Here is a 15,949-nt window from a genome sequence, read left to right on the forward strand (position 1 = left end):
AATAATGTCTGTTTGTATTCCAAATATTCATCCATCTCTTGCCTTTGAATATCTATGTGTTATTCACATCTCCAGGCTGTACATATAACTTATATGTCCAATGTAAATGACCTCCACTCCTCTTATATCTAATTTAAATACTCAACATTTCACTTGAATATTTTTTACTTACAGTGACTTGGGACACGTGCTGTTACAAAAAAACACACAAACAAAACAAAACAAAACAAACAAACAAAAAAACCCACAAAACCCACAAATAGTGCAAAAACAAAATAGAATTTATATTTCCTCAAGTAAGAGAAGTCTGGAGGTAGGATATCCAGGACTGGTTATGATCAGGGATTCAGGCCCTTTCTAACTTTCTTTTTTGCCCTTAAAGAGTAGGTCTCTTCTACCAATCCAAGATGTCTGCTCAAGCACCTGCCATCATGTCTGCATCTCAAGAATCAGGAAAGATAAAGAGATGGGAAAGAAGAGTCAAAGACATCTGGTAAGGAAGTTTCTCATTTAGAGTCCTCTTCTTAAATCTCTTTAGCCTTAACTTAGGCATATGGCCACAGCTAGCCCCAAGAGAGGCTGGACAGTATTTTCTTTTTCTTATGAAGCATCTATGTGTCTAGCTAAGGATGGGGGTCTGATATTAAGAAAGCAAAAGAGAAAGGATATTGGAGGAACATACATTAATCAATTGGGAAGTTTGGATAGAGCTGAAGCAGAGGGAAAGATCATGAACTCCAAATTGTTGACTACTGGTTAGGTGACTTTGGATCAGATGCTTCATTTCTCTCTGTTTTAATTCCTTTATCAGGAACATGGCTATTGTTTCAGGAACATATGAGTTTGTGCATGTCAGCATCTAGAAGAGTGTTGTACACATGGGAAGTGCTTATTTCACTGTGTGAGAAGCCACTGGAGAAGACTGAGGAGGAGAACTCTGTCATCTGACCAAAGCATTAACACAATCACTCTAGCTGATGCTGAGAAAACATATAGAACAAAAACAGTGTAGTGTAGGGAAAAGAGTTAGAAGACTACTGCTACAGAAGCAGTGATAAGGGAACAGGAGGGTACCAGTGGTTTTGTGAAACCCGGTTATACTTAGGATATAGTCTAATGGTGAACAAATATAATTTACTAATATGGGCTGGGAGGTGAGAGTTGAAATGGCCATTTATCTTTTTTATCACTATGCTATTATAACGATCACTTCCCTCATTCACATTAAATACTATCACAATGTCTTGTACATGGTAAGGGCTACACAAATGCTATAGTCAATTCAATTGGAAAATTAGCTACCTCTAATTTTTTGGGGGATCTCACATTCATTCTCAGACTTATTCATTTATACAATCATCATAAAGTTATAATTACATAAATATAGTGAAAAGTGTTATTATTCATATGTAAAGAAATTGTCATTTAACTGAATTGAATTTTAAATAATTATATATAACTCCTACTAAGAGCATAAACTGCTGCCAGTTTTTGCTTCTGTACTATGCTTTAAATACAAACACATTAAATATAGATAATATTCCTGTTAATTTAGAGTCAGTATGGTGGAGCGAAAAGAATAAGACTTTATAAGCAGGCTGAGTTTAAAATATTTAACTTTTCCAAGTTTACTTATTATTTGAGTCTTTATTCCAAAAGTGTTACCAATTCAGGTCTCCATGGCACATTTTTGTTGTTTTTATGCCATCCATTTAAGTTATAATTAAGCTGAATATCAAACTATTGACTCAGTATACTTTTCCTTTAACATTGTAGGAATATTATACTGTCTTCCTGTGTCCTGTGACTTTTGTAGGTGACCTTCTTTTTTTCCTTCTTTCCTTCCTTCTTTCCTTCCTTCCTTCCTTCCTTCCTTCCTTCCTTCCTTCCTTCCTTCCTTCCTTTCTTTTAAATATCACAAACAGGTTTTATTTGTACCATGGAAAGTCTGAGTTTTACACAGATTCTTGGACTTGGGCTTGTATGCATCAGCTCTCTCAGCATTAGCACCTGTCTCATCCACAGTAGCTTTTCCAGAACTGCTATCTTCACCATGAAGTTCTATGAGTTTTCCCAATTCAGTATTTTGACTTTTCTAACAAAGACATCATGAAGCAGATAAATAATTTGGCAAGCCTTTTCTAGGTCTTTTCCAATGCTATCTGGAATCACTTTATTGTCTATTCCTTTCAAGTCATTTATCTGCACCTCTTGGGTCATGATTTCCATTGTCTTCTTCTGGATTTAGTGGACCTGTAGATGCTGAGCATAAGAGGTCTTCCAAATCTGATTGATGTATTTTTCAGTAATACCAAAACAGGATAGATGAAGCAAATAACCATCAGTAGTCTTGACATCAACATGAGCTTCAGTCATGGTCTGCCATTTTTTGACCATGGAGCACATTTTGTCCCGGGTAAGATCCTTGCCGTGGAAATTAGTCATGCAGTTTTTGGCCTGAACATCCTCAGTAATTAGCTTGAATTTTCTAAATGCAGCTCCATTGTTCTGCAGATCATCTAGATTCACCTCAAAAACAAAACTCTTGAGATCATCAGATGTGATGTTGATTCCTTGAGTTCTTGTGACTAGCGTTTTAAATATTTCTTATATTGGACATAGCTGGTGCTTGCTTATCATACCAATCTGTGTTAGAAAATGAATCAACCACTTTCTTCTTGGCTTGCTTCTTGTCACCTTTTGTAAGGCACTTGTTCTTGCTGACAACCAGGGTGCTGCTTGGAGCCAAAAGGTATAGGTGATCTCTTTCTATAGGATTAAAGAATTTTGTTTGTCTTTGGTGTTTTCACATTTTACCTCATCTGTTTTTTTGTCAATGTATAGCTCATTTAAGGTTTTTTTTTTTTTTTTTTTCCTTTCATCTGTCTTTTAAAAAAAAACTTTTTTCCATTTTCTGGGACTTTTATTGTCTGATATTGACACTTCTATCTCTCTGTGTATATCCCCTAATACAGCTACACTGTCTGGATTGCGTGTTAGAAAGGGCTAAAGCCAGTCATTAGTCTGTGTTGTTCTTATGGAGTTTATGGGGAAGTGAGCACTGAGTCCTTGGGTGGATGACTATATAGCAACAACATACCAAGTATTGTCTTAGGTATCATTATAAATCCTTAGAGAGAAGCGGCTTTGAGGGGGAAATAGTCTCCAGATTGTAATCTAACCACCCTGGGTTTTTGAAAAGGAAGTAGTGGAGGTATGAATTCTCATGGTTTTCTAGTCAATGCTCTCCTGTTTCCTATAATTTCTCATCGCAGTAGGGAGCAGCGATTGTGCTTAACTGATAATTCTCCCATAGATTTCTGTACTTACATCGGGACAACTGCTGTTGATTGTTCTGGTGAAAGGGCCCAGCATGATTTTCTGAAGTCTGTGCTGGGAAGAGGCAAGAACAGATTGAAAACCTCTGTTTCCAGCTTCCTCCTGCCATCTACGTGAGTTTCTGTCTTTACTTCTGGTTGGGACACTGACCCTCATTCTTCTTGCATCTAGCACATACCATAGAAGAAATGGTTTGTATCCCCGGGGGTTTGTCATTGCTATTATTGCTGGGTTTCTTTCGTTGTTAATTTTAATTCCTGGTTTAAGTCCAAATTTTTTTATAGCTTCTCTGGATTGATTTCATAAGAGGAAACAAGTAGTTTATGACAGTTCATTATCTTGTGTGATCCTTTACTCAACATACAGGAATCCACAGTCCTTCAAAATTCAGGGAATACATTCTAAATTGAAAATATCAATTCATGACAATGTCATCTTTCATTTTCACATATTTAGGCTTTGACTTTATTTTTAATGTTTATTTAAACCCTCCCCCAAAACATTTTATCTCAGTTTTTCTATCATTGGACAATATGTGTTCAATATTTGCTTGTAAACTGCCCATACTTATGTACCTTAAAAAATTGATTAACTTTCTATATAGAGGCTCTATTTCTGTTGTCACACTTATGAGACAATAAATTAGTAGACCTGCAAAATGATGCATTATAGTTATATTTTATGTGTCTTTATTGCTGTGGCCTTACAAAAACAAATATCTCACCAACAAATAAAGTAGTCAAAATAGGCTAGGGTACAAAAATATTGCAAATATTCCAACTATTGTAGAGGCAACTATTGTGAAAAGAGATTGTTGTTTTTATTTCCAGTCCATTTACTTTCCTCTCTTCTTGAGTTTGTTAAAATGGATATCATTTGATTATAAATTGGTACATATTTTGGTGAACAAACACAAGGTACACGAGATCCTTAATGATTCATTTAATATTTCAATTTTTTGTTTGTTTCAGGAGTCTAAAGCCAATTATGATTATAATATATTCATTAACATTTTTATCTAGATGAAGCTAATGGATGTGATTCATTGGAATTTAAAGAAGCACATTAAATAATGGGATTTTCTTAATGATTATGAAACATCCTAGGCTCTATTAGAAAGAAGGAAGTTGAAGGAGAAAAAAACAAGTATGTGCCAGTTTTCTAGGCTAGCTCTTTACTATATAATTTGGAAGTTAACCTGGCACATTCTGCAGTTGTTTAAAACACACTTACTGAATGTTTTACAATTATGTGTTTTCCCTGTTTGCTTGGGTAGGTGACCTTTGGTTCAGCTTCTGTGTATGTACACAATTTAATTGAAGCTTTTAGAGAGTTCTAAGGAAATGGAATTAGTTTTCAAGATGTTGTCTCTTGGAGAAATCTAGCCAGGAGGCGTGAAGGTTCCAGGGTTAAATAGCTGCCTATGTAATGGTGGGACTATATCATTTATTTTCTCTGCTCCATTTTCTTTTCTTTTCTCTCTTGCCATATATTATATTTATATCTTGTTGATGTATTTGCATTGTGAGATATCTAGAAACCGGGACTAACAGAATTGATCAGACAGGATACAAATAACCTTAAACAAATCAGTTGCAGATTTTAAGTGAGTGAGGGCAATGAGGTTCATTTTATATATTATAAATAATACAACCAGGACATGTGGTATAATCAAATGAGGTTAGTTTCAAAAAGTCACACAGCAAAATATCTACTTAAGGATTGTTTCCAAAAGCACTATTTTTTGAAAATCCTGTTTAGTGGAAAAATATTTTTTTTATAATATGGGTTGCATTTTTTCTGCAAACATTATTCACAACCAATCTAATAAATAATATGTTATATTATTGGTATTATCTTTATATGATTAATGAAAATAAAATATAATTTAGACAATATAGAATAACTTTTGTAGACTCTAAACTGATTAAAATGTCAATTTCTGATAGAGAAGTTCCAGATGTGATCAAACACAAATGCATCATTAAGATAATACATAGACTTCAACAGAGAGAACTCCTAGAGAGTACTCATTTGTATAAAGGTATTTAAGTCCCACTATGCTTTTAAATAAATCAGACTCATCCTTGTAGAATCACATTTTGTGCACATGTGCTATAAAATGCAAAATACTCCTTATCCATTTTATGTAGTGAGAGCAGAGATTTTAAAAAGAGAATGAAAGGAGAGGTGTTAAGCCCTGTTTATGTGCAATGAAACTGAGCTGAGATGAGATCTTTGAAATGAAGAAACAATCTTCCAGAGAAGAATAATACGTGACCCAAAGATTATACCTGATACACTCAATTTGCTGGTTGTCACATGACAAAAACAACAACAACAATAATAATAACATTTTGGTTATTTTGACTCACTATGCCTATGAGTTCTTTTTTATTAGAGTCCAGAAATATGGGAAAACTGAGTAGAGTTAGATACTAAGAGAAAAGGAAGCAGAAGAAAGCAGTTTAATCTGTTCAAAATTTACACAATGCAGAATAACAGAACTTGGATATGAGTCCCTGACTGTGGGCTGATACTAGGATGGCATTTTTTGGTAACATAAAAGATGAGTAAGCACCATTCCCACATCCCAAATGCTTGCTATTAATATCTTACTTATCTTTTCATTCTCTGACAAAAAAAAAACACCCCAGCTTTTGGTACCATGTAGCTAGAGAGGACAATTTTTTTACCCTCCTTCCCTCCCTCCCTTTTTTTTTTTTTTCGGTTTGCTCAGCATATGAACTCCCTTTATATGCTAGGGGAATTTTCTACTCAATGGGCCTTGGTTGGAAAGGGCCTACTTGCAGTTATAGAACCTGAGAAAGGTGTTTTAAACTTATGGCTGCTGAAGCATGAGTATGTGCATTGTTATCAGCAACCAGGACTTGGTAATGGGTGCAGGGAAAGTTAAGCATTCAACCTGGTTGTGGAGGGGAAAGCCACATGTTCCCAGCTGCAGATGTGCTGTGGTGCCAGGGGCAGCATCCAGTGTCTGGTGGTAGGAAGTGCAAAACCCAATGTAGGTATAGGAGATATAGCGGTTGTTATCCCCAACTGTCAAGATTTTCATGTATTAATTTTTATATTTATTGAGATCTCACTGTGGCCCCAACACTGTTCTAAACACTGCATTGATTAAAATCATTTGTTCTTTATGAAAATTACCTGAGGTAGGCACTATTTTTATCCCTATTCCACAGATGAAGTATTAGGGAACAGAAAAAAATAAGCAATTTGCCTAAAATCAGGCTGATATTAAGTGGCCAATGGTGAGATACAAATCCAGGTATCACAGCTTTGGTATCTGAGTGCTTAGTCTATTTGCCATCTAGCATCCCTTTGCTCCTGCCCATTTTTCAAGCCTGGTACTAGAGCCTTCCAGTAATACTATGAGTTACACAATATGCTTTTGATATACTATATTTATGCTTAAAATATATAGAGTCAGTTTCATTTCCTTACAGCTAAGGACACTGCTTGCTACCATCGTCATTTCACAAATGAATTAGCTTTATGATCACAAGCAGATCAATTAATCTCTTGAGGTTCATGCATAAAAATTTACATATTTGTAAATATTATTTATTACCCTATCCTTGCATTATAGGATTTAAATAGAATCGTGTTTGGAGAATTACCTTGTAAACGATTAAAATTAAATTAATTTAATTTTGCACCAACAAACATTCTTAACCTCTTGGATATAATCCCATTAAGGTAGATATACAAAGGGTGCCAAAAAAATGTATACACATTTTAAGAAAGGAAAAAAAAAACTATTAAAATTGTAATACTCAATATACACTGATAACAAAAGATGAATACAAGTCACATTTAACGTCTTCAATTACAAGAGGTGTTCAAAGTCGTTACGATCAGTGTCCAGACCCTTCTGATTACGGACATTGTTTGGTAGACTTCTGTGGCAAGTGTGTGTAAACGGTTCCAACACCACAGCAGAAGCAGCAGGATTTGTTGCTGTGTGAGGCCTCCTGGATCTTCCCTTGTGCACATCACACACAGTACCATGCATCTCAATCTTATCAAAAGTGCATGCGGTTGATAGGCGTGTTGGAGGTTCTGTTGCATACTTATGTCGTCATACTTCCACAATGTTCTCGAATTTCAAATACCACTTCAAAGTGGTCTTGTACTCCTTGAACAATAACCATGTTCCGGCCATTTTCTTTGACTGTCCTGCCTGTCGCATGGTGACGCTAGCATTCTTTTGATTAACGTCTTCTTTTGAGCGAATGTCATACACATTGCTACTATAATTCTATTCAACTTCGGAAAGTAATACATAGATAACATCTCTTAAAATGTGCATCCTTTTTTTGGCAGTCCTGGTAGATTCCATGATGGTAGATATCACCCACACACTACCACAGTACATTTATCGTTGTCCAGACAGGAAAACAGAAACAACTGTACATATTCAATCAGAGAAGAATTTATAGCAATGTATCGATGGTAAATGTGTTAGAAGGGTTTGAGAAGCAAAGGGGGGGAATGTGGTTTTACTTAGGTTTCAATAATTACAGGAAGCCCATACTGTGCCTGCTGCTGAAAGAATAAAAGCGAGAAGGAGGAATGAACCGGAGATCAGTGACTATAGAAAGTCCATTTTCTCCCTGGTGCTGAAGACCTGGTGTGGGGTTGACTACCAAAAGATAATACCTGACACTTTATGTTAAATTATAGAATAACTTTAACGTATACCCATTAAAATATAACAATTTCACTTAGCAAGTTATTTTTTTTAACAAGTTTGTTAAATTGTTGTTGGTTGCAAGTAAATTTTTATGTGAAATTCTGCTAAGGATGACTACCATACTCGGCCTCATTTCAGTGACAGGGCTGATTAGATTATTTAAAACATTTGTTGATATTTCATCAATTCCATATACTGGGTATGTCTTTTGGTCAAGCTTTATAGTCTTGGCTAGGGTGCAATTATTTTTCAAATCAAGTACTCTAACAATATCAAGATTCAGAGTTGGCAAGAAGTCTTTGAGGCTTTATGTTTTAATTCAGCATTTAATTTAGCATGAGTGCTCCCATGTACTTCCTTTTAACTTATATCTTCAGGTCTTGACATGAGGACTAAAAGAAACAAAATTATTTCTCTATATCACAGTGTATAGAAAGGCATGGATCCCACTGTACACTAATGACATGCTTTTTTGTTAAGAACTAAATGTGGACTGAAAATATAACTATAGAGGTCACCTTATTAGTACCAGAGAGAACATTTTCATGTCAACTCTACTAAAAAAGTTTTTTGGGAAGTTATTCTTCAACACCTAAGTGAGCATCAGTGAAAAATAATCTACCTGAAATTTTAATTAAAAATATCATTTATGAGTGTATTTATAGCCAATTACCCTTATGGATACTTTAGGGTAGAATACCATCAAAATCAGTAGCTTAACATGTTATTTTATTGATTATAATACATTAATAAAACTCTTTCCCCATCTTCATATACAAATTCTAATCATCTTATACATGTTTGTTATTAATGTTGCTTGAATGCATACTGGGCTAAGTGCATTCCTAGGTACATTACATATGCTACTGATTTTATTTACTAACAATTCTGTGGAGGGGGTAATAGTAGCTTTTTTTTTACATTAAGAAAATTAATACTTGGAGGTTAGTCTAGGAAGTGGAAGGGCTGAGATCAGAATCCACAGTTCTCTGATTCCAAAGCAAATACAAATTTCAACACAACACACTACTAGAAATTCCTTGGAGAAAAAAAAAATCTGTTATTATCTGCAGATAATAAGTTACTATAATTTGATTCCTATGTTTCCAAAACAGAGGGAATTTTACGATACCTGAAGCATATTTTATGGATAAGAAATGGGGTTAGGAGAGAAATCCGTATTCTATCACATATTGTAATCTCAGCATAGTTGAGGTTCTTGTTATCTGCAGAGGAGCAGGGCAGACCATCCTGGGATCAGAATTAAGATTTATGTACATACAGGGAGTGGAGAAGAGGCCATAGAAACAGTACCACGTGTAAAGAACTGAAATGAGGTAGAAAGAACTTAGTTCTAGGTAATATAACAATACCATGTTTCCCTGAAAATAAGACCTAGCCGGACAATCAGCTCTACTGCATCTTTTGGAGCAAAATTTAATATGAGACCGGGTCTTATATTTTATTATATGAGACTCAGTTATTATCATATTATATTATATTATACCTGATACTATTATATTATACCCAGTATTATTATATTATATTATATTATATTATATTATATTATATTATATTATATTAATTATAGTAAAATAAGACTGGATCTTATATTAATTTTTGCTCCAAAAGACGCATTAGAGCTGATTGTTCTGCTACATTTTATTTTCGGAGAGACATGTTAGACATAATTCCAGGCCATCTCTCATTATGGGAGGTTGTCAGGGGCTGGGTTGAACTGGAGAGAGCTGAGTTGCCAGGTGTCAGAGTCCTTGATTAAGGCAAAATGAAAGTAACAGTCACATGTTTCATCACTTACTGTGATAGTCTAAGCAAGAGGCTGAAGGGAGAGGGCTGGCTTCCCCATAAAAGGCCTCAGCAGAGGCACCTGGGGGAGGCCTCTGCGGAAGGACCCTATAAAGGGCCTCTGACTGAAACACTGGGTGAGGAATGTATTCATGCAGGATAGCGTGGTGGCCGAGTGCCTGAGACCTTGCCTGCAGCTCCAGAGACTGCAATACACGGGCTGCACGCAAGTCTCCTACATGGAGGGCAGCTCCCCGCATAATGACTGCCACGTAACGCCTTTGTAATTACTTGTCCTCACGCCTGAAAACATCCCGCACAGGATCTTGCCTTGGAGCCAGACTTCTCAGAGGTAAGAGGGGCACCGTCTCTCTGCCTGAGGCAGGGAAAACCGTATGACATAGTAGGTTTTTGGGAATCACCGCCAGTTTTAAATGGAGGCGGAGCACCCACAGGCATCAGGGAAATCTATCCACAGATGGTGGGACACTCAGCCCTGGGCTGTCAGACTTTGAAGGACCAGAATTATGAGACCAAATAATTTTTCGAGGCATTATAGTATATGTTTTCCCTTTTCATTTATTTAGAAGATGAATGGGGGAAGAGGTAAAACTAGCAGTTTTTGTGGCTTTTTTTTCTTTTCTCTAAAAAAAATTAAACCCCCAAATGGGAAGACGATTTACCAAGTGTGACGAGATGAAAGTGATATGTTTCTTGTCTAGAAATAAATTACTCTGGGCAGTGGAAAAATAGAAGGGAGAGCACCTGGAAATGTGGTGGTCCTGAAATAGAGAGATAGCAAAAAGACCAAGAGGCATGTTGGCAGAGGGCATCACAGTTTAGAGTCTGGGGCTGCCATATCCATGATTTCCCTGCTACAAGTGTAACACAGAAGAGCAGTTAATAGAGCTGACTGATGACAGAGGACCTTATGTTCCCAGTCTCCTCCCTTAACCAAGAGCTTGCCACTAGACCTGGCTCCAGGCCTGCAGCACAACCTGGTGTAGGGGTGAAAACCAAGGTTACGTGATGTGAGCCATGTGAACAGAACAGATTCAGCACAGGTAATAAAGCTGAGTTGGAGAAAATTAAGTTCTAATGAGAGCTAAGATTCACATGTGCTGCTGTGGCACTGACAGGGCCTAATATTAATACTGTAATAAGCATTTAGTTTTAATGAGCACTTATTGTGTGACTGATGTTTTAAATATATTAGATCTGATGTTCCTGAAAATCCTTAGAGATAGATATTATTAATATGCACTTTTTACAGTTGAGGAAATTGATTCTCGGGTATATAAAGTAATGTTTTCACACTTCAGAAAGTTGGTAAAAGTGGCCGACTTCAGACTTCAATATAAGAATCTTACTGCTAGAGATTTTGCTGTTTACATTCACAACGATGTGAAGAAATTAGGTGAAAAACGGGATTGGTCCTTACCAATAAAAAAGAGATATTTACTCGATCTTGGATAAAAGTTAGAGACAAACTTTCAGTAAATGTTCCTTGGTGCTAGATAATCTGATTGCTCTGTAGAAGTTTGTGTGTGGCCTAGAGATGAAGGTTGTCTTGGGGCTTGCAGATGGAATTCAGATAACCTGGTTGAGGAAAGAGAGATTTTTGTGGAAGTCCCAGTTTACAGACCACATCTGTCTTATTATCACTTATGAGTGTATGCCCACTACAAACACAGTGCCTAGAAACAAAACAACAAAACAAAACAAAAAAGCCAGAAAATAGATAACGTCCATTGAACAAATAAACTGATCTTGGGCAATCTACTTTTCTATAAAGGCCTCAATTTCCTATCTGTAAAATGCAAAATAAAAATGTCTGTAATTCAAGGTGGGTTTATTTGATATGATGAGATAATGCAAAAAAAAAGTGTTTTGCAAAATTTAATGAGCTATAAAAATATAATCATTGTATAGCATAAAATTCTGTATAACTAGAAAGTAAAAATCTGATTCATATATAATTCAGCACTTGCCAAAAATCTCTGTGCAAACACCTAATATCTGAAAGAGAGAATCTAAGGAACAGGTCCCTTGTGTACTCCTATTTAGAAAGTAGTGTTTTTTAAATACACCCCTTGTGTTAATTTAGAGCAAAACAAATTAAAATATCTAGATGGTATTATTTTAGTTGCTTATGCAAAAGCCTTCTTGGGTTATCACTTAGTTCCATGTTCCAGATTTTATGTACCAAGACTTATTAAACACATGGTCTTTTAGAACGATACTGTATCTTTTACAAAATCATATCTGAAAACATGGTTCATTAACTACGCTTATCATAATCTCATATTGGGAAGTGCAGTGTGGGTGCTGCCCAAACTTTAGTGCAAATAATGTTTGCTCTCAAAATGCACTTGGATGTTTCCATTTATCCAACAATGAAATCTATATTTACCCTATTTTTGTTATTACCTTTGCTGCTAGGAAAAACAGGAGTTAAATCCAGAGTTTACTTGCAATAAGTAGTTTATCTCACATCCCTGATTTAGTTTTGTACTGTTTTTATCATTCACAAAGTTTCTAATATATTTCAGGCACTTGCTGTTAAACAAAAACCATTATTGATTATTGTTCATAAATGTTCTTATTTTTCATATGAATTTTCCATAATCTTTAAGTTTTTCTTACAAAAAAAAAATAACTCAAGGTCTGGCAGACAGTAAACTTTAGAGCAAAAGGCTTATGCATTCCCCTCCCAATCTGGTTCTTGCATGTCTCAGGTCTTCTGTCTTATTTTATTTTTCACTTTATTAAGTTTAGGAGAAGGATTGTGGTAACCTATTTGTCATATGATATTGGGAGAAGATAATTTTATAAATTACAACACTCTAAAGCACTACAGGGCTTCAATTCTAGGAGCAATATAAATAATGTATTACAGTCCCAGTTAATTTCCATTAAATTACACAGAAAATAGTGAGTATATGTAAGAGTTGTAAATTATTATTTTGAGAGGAGAGGATTAAAAATGTATAGCACTATATTTGGGTATATTTCACGAAAAGATCATGCTATTAATATGCTTGCCTTGGATGTAGTCATGTCATGTAAACGTGCTAGGAAGCACAAAGCCCGACTGATTGAAGATATTACAAAGTAACTACAAAGTAGCACATGAGGATACATTTTTCAAGGTGAAGATAGTGGGTCCAAGTTAGAAGACTCTTTAGAATGACTATTTATACTTGGCTGAAATTCTCTTTCATTTTCATTTACCACCAGAGCAAACAGTCTCAACATTCAAGTGTGGGAGCAGCTCTGCTTCCTGCCTTCTTCCTCCTGAGGGCACACTACAAGTTCAGTGGTCAGGGAAGCTCTTACAGAGTCAGGAATCTGTCATGTTAAAGGAGACCGTGACAGCAGGCTTTTTTTTTTTTTTTTTTTTAGCATTAGCCTGGGGTCAGGTCAAATTATCTTAATGCTGTTATCTGGCCTAAGGCAGGCTGGTTCATAGCCTACTGCAAATATGTAAGAATGGAAGAAGAAACAAAACAAAGAAAACCCTTTTGAATAGAGGTACAAATATACTAGTATTTGGTTATTTTCTGGGGTTTCTCCACCCAGAACTGAAACAAACATGCATAAGTAATGCAATTCACTGGTATAGGTGAATAATTTTCTCTAAAAAAATTATTTTTATTTGCAAAAACTGAAGTATATAAGGATATAATTTTGAATCTTTGAGAGATTCACCGTAGGACTTCGGAAAACTTGATTTTTAATTTTTTTTAAATTTTTTTTTTATTTTAAGAGACCCCTTTTGATACCGGACAGTTAGCATCTCCCTAGGTAGACTGGGAGGTTCCTGGTAGAATAAACAAAGACAGCGATATCCTAAAACTCCCGGTTTTGAAATCACTCCTTTACTCCAGGACATAATGTAACAAGGCCTTAATCATAAAATTCATTTTGGCCTGATAAATAGAGCGATCTGATGGATAAAGAGTGGTTACTTTGCTAATTCCTTTAGGATGGGCAAGCAGAACAAACCTGGTAGACGAATTTCATTAGAAGGCTCCAGTTCCCTTCTTCATACAAATTCCCTTCTCCAAACAGCTCCCCTTCCCCAAGCAGGCAAGGGAAGGTATAAAAGTAAGAGCTTTTGCCTCAGCCATGGGGCACCCCCCGTTCGGGAACCCCTCCTGCTTGGGAGCTGCAACTTCTCTTGCCTCTAATAAACTATCCTCTTTTTAAAACATTTTGCCTCTCCCTGGTCTGTGTTTCCATTCTTCAGCTTCACGAGACATGATCCCAACCCACACTCAGAAACTTGCAGCAGATCCAACATCACCTACATCATTTGGGGGCTTGTCCGGGATTGAAGGAGAGTAAATATTATCTGTGCCTTTCTACTTGCCCACACTATTGGCCTTCGTCATTTTTTTTTTGTCTTCTTTATTCTACCATGCAAACAATAGGCCTTGGTCAGCCATTGAAATGCGAAAAGTGTGGCTGCTACTCTCAAGACTCCCAGGGCAGGTCTTACAGGAGGGCTCTGGTTGATCCTCTCAGGCACTGAGCCGGAAGAATGTCGGCCACAGTCTAACTGCCTTCTTTCTTGCTTTTTCTCTCCGGTGGAATGAAGCCCAAAGACGGCATGTGGTTGAAGTGAATGACCCTTGGCAGCATTTGTGGGACTCTGACACTGTACAGTGTGTCCCACAAAGGCTCCATGAGTTTTCCCTCAGCCCGACTGCCTGTAAGTGTGCCGTTCGGAGGCTCCCTCCCCTTCCCTGTTGCTTTCCCAGTCCTCCTTTCCATGAGGAGACTGAATACTGGCACGCGGCCAGGACCTGTGGGCCTTTGCGGACAACTGAGGAAATTTTTGCCGTGGCAGCTCTGCGGCGAATTTCCAAAGGTTCTTTAGGTTCTCTCCCAGCCTGACTGCCCGTAAGGGTTCCAGCAAGATGACTCCTTTGTCTTTGCTGTTCTTTCATCCTGTTGCTGTCTCTCCTTAACTTCTGAGATGCTGGTCTAGGAACTCTTCCCTGCGGGACCTTCTCAACACTCCCTGCCGACCTCAAGACATCTTAAAGTAAGAACATGAACCTCTGCCTCTACAGGACATCTCTTGTCACTCAGGATAAGATATACTGACATTTAACATTGCCTCTTAAATCATCCCCTGTTCTTCCTTGATCTCACTGTACTCTGGGGACCCCACTCAGTATCTCTGCTGCCTGGCTCCGCCCCCAGCTCATCAGGGCTGCAGCAACAGCCCAGAGGGGGAAAGGCCACAAAAGCACAGCTACTCTGGAGCACCACCTGCCAGGCCACAGTCAGCCACCGCCAGGCAAAATTTTTAAGGAGGGCCAACATATTCCAGACTCACTTTACCTTAAGGAGGAAACTTTATCTGAAGCCTTTTAGGGCTTCCGTTTTTTCGTTTTGCACTCTCTTACACATTAGGAATCAAAGCGTTCCTCCTTGTCTTTCTGCACAGGCTACATGCTTTCCCTACAAGCTTTGAGTACATACTCTCTCCTTAAATATCTTTATTTAGAAGGCCACTATTATATTACTCATACAATCAATTTCTGGGATGCCCAGATGCGCGGTATACACCCCGCTACTTTAAGGCATCTCATTATAGGCCACAGCCTTTATCGGCCTGCGAGCCAACACGGAACATTCAGGCACGGCCAGGGTAGGCCGCCCACCCCAGGTACTGGCCGGGACGCCCAGGTAAACGCGAATAATCCTGGCGCATCGTGTCTCCCCACCCGCCCCGGAACTGGTCGCCCGGTGTCCATGGCCCAAGGGTCTGGGGGACACCTCAGAGCAGATTGTGGGAGATGAATTACGAAGGGACACCTTTCTCTTCTTCCTCCCTTTCAGATGGGCAATCAGCACTCATGTGCCTACACCCCCCTGAACTGCATCTTGAAATATTGGGACAAATTTGACCCTTAGACTTTGAAGAAACAGCGCCTGATTTTCTTTTGTTCAGAGGTTTGGCCTAAATACCCATTGGAAAATGGGGAGACTTGGCCTTCTGAGGGAGGTATTAATTATAATACTATCATGCGACTAGACCTGTTTTGCAGAAAGGAGGGCAAATGGTCA

At 37.5% G+C, this 15,949-nt stretch overlaps 1 pseudogene; it reads right to left on the minus strand.

Moving 5' to 3' along the window:
- Positions 1 to 1,915: 1,915 nt before the first annotated feature.
- On the minus strand, positions 1,916 to 10,125 carry LOC109453735 (small ribosomal subunit protein eS1; annotated as a pseudogene).
- Positions 10,126 to 15,949: the final 5,824 nt, after the last annotated feature.

Source organism: Rhinolophus sinicus, linkage group LG02, assembly GCF_036562045.2.
Source record: "Rhinolophus sinicus isolate RSC01 linkage group LG02, ASM3656204v1, whole genome shotgun sequence".
In the NCBI taxonomy this organism is placed as follows: domain Eukaryota; kingdom Metazoa; phylum Chordata; class Mammalia; order Chiroptera; family Rhinolophidae; genus Rhinolophus; species Rhinolophus sinicus.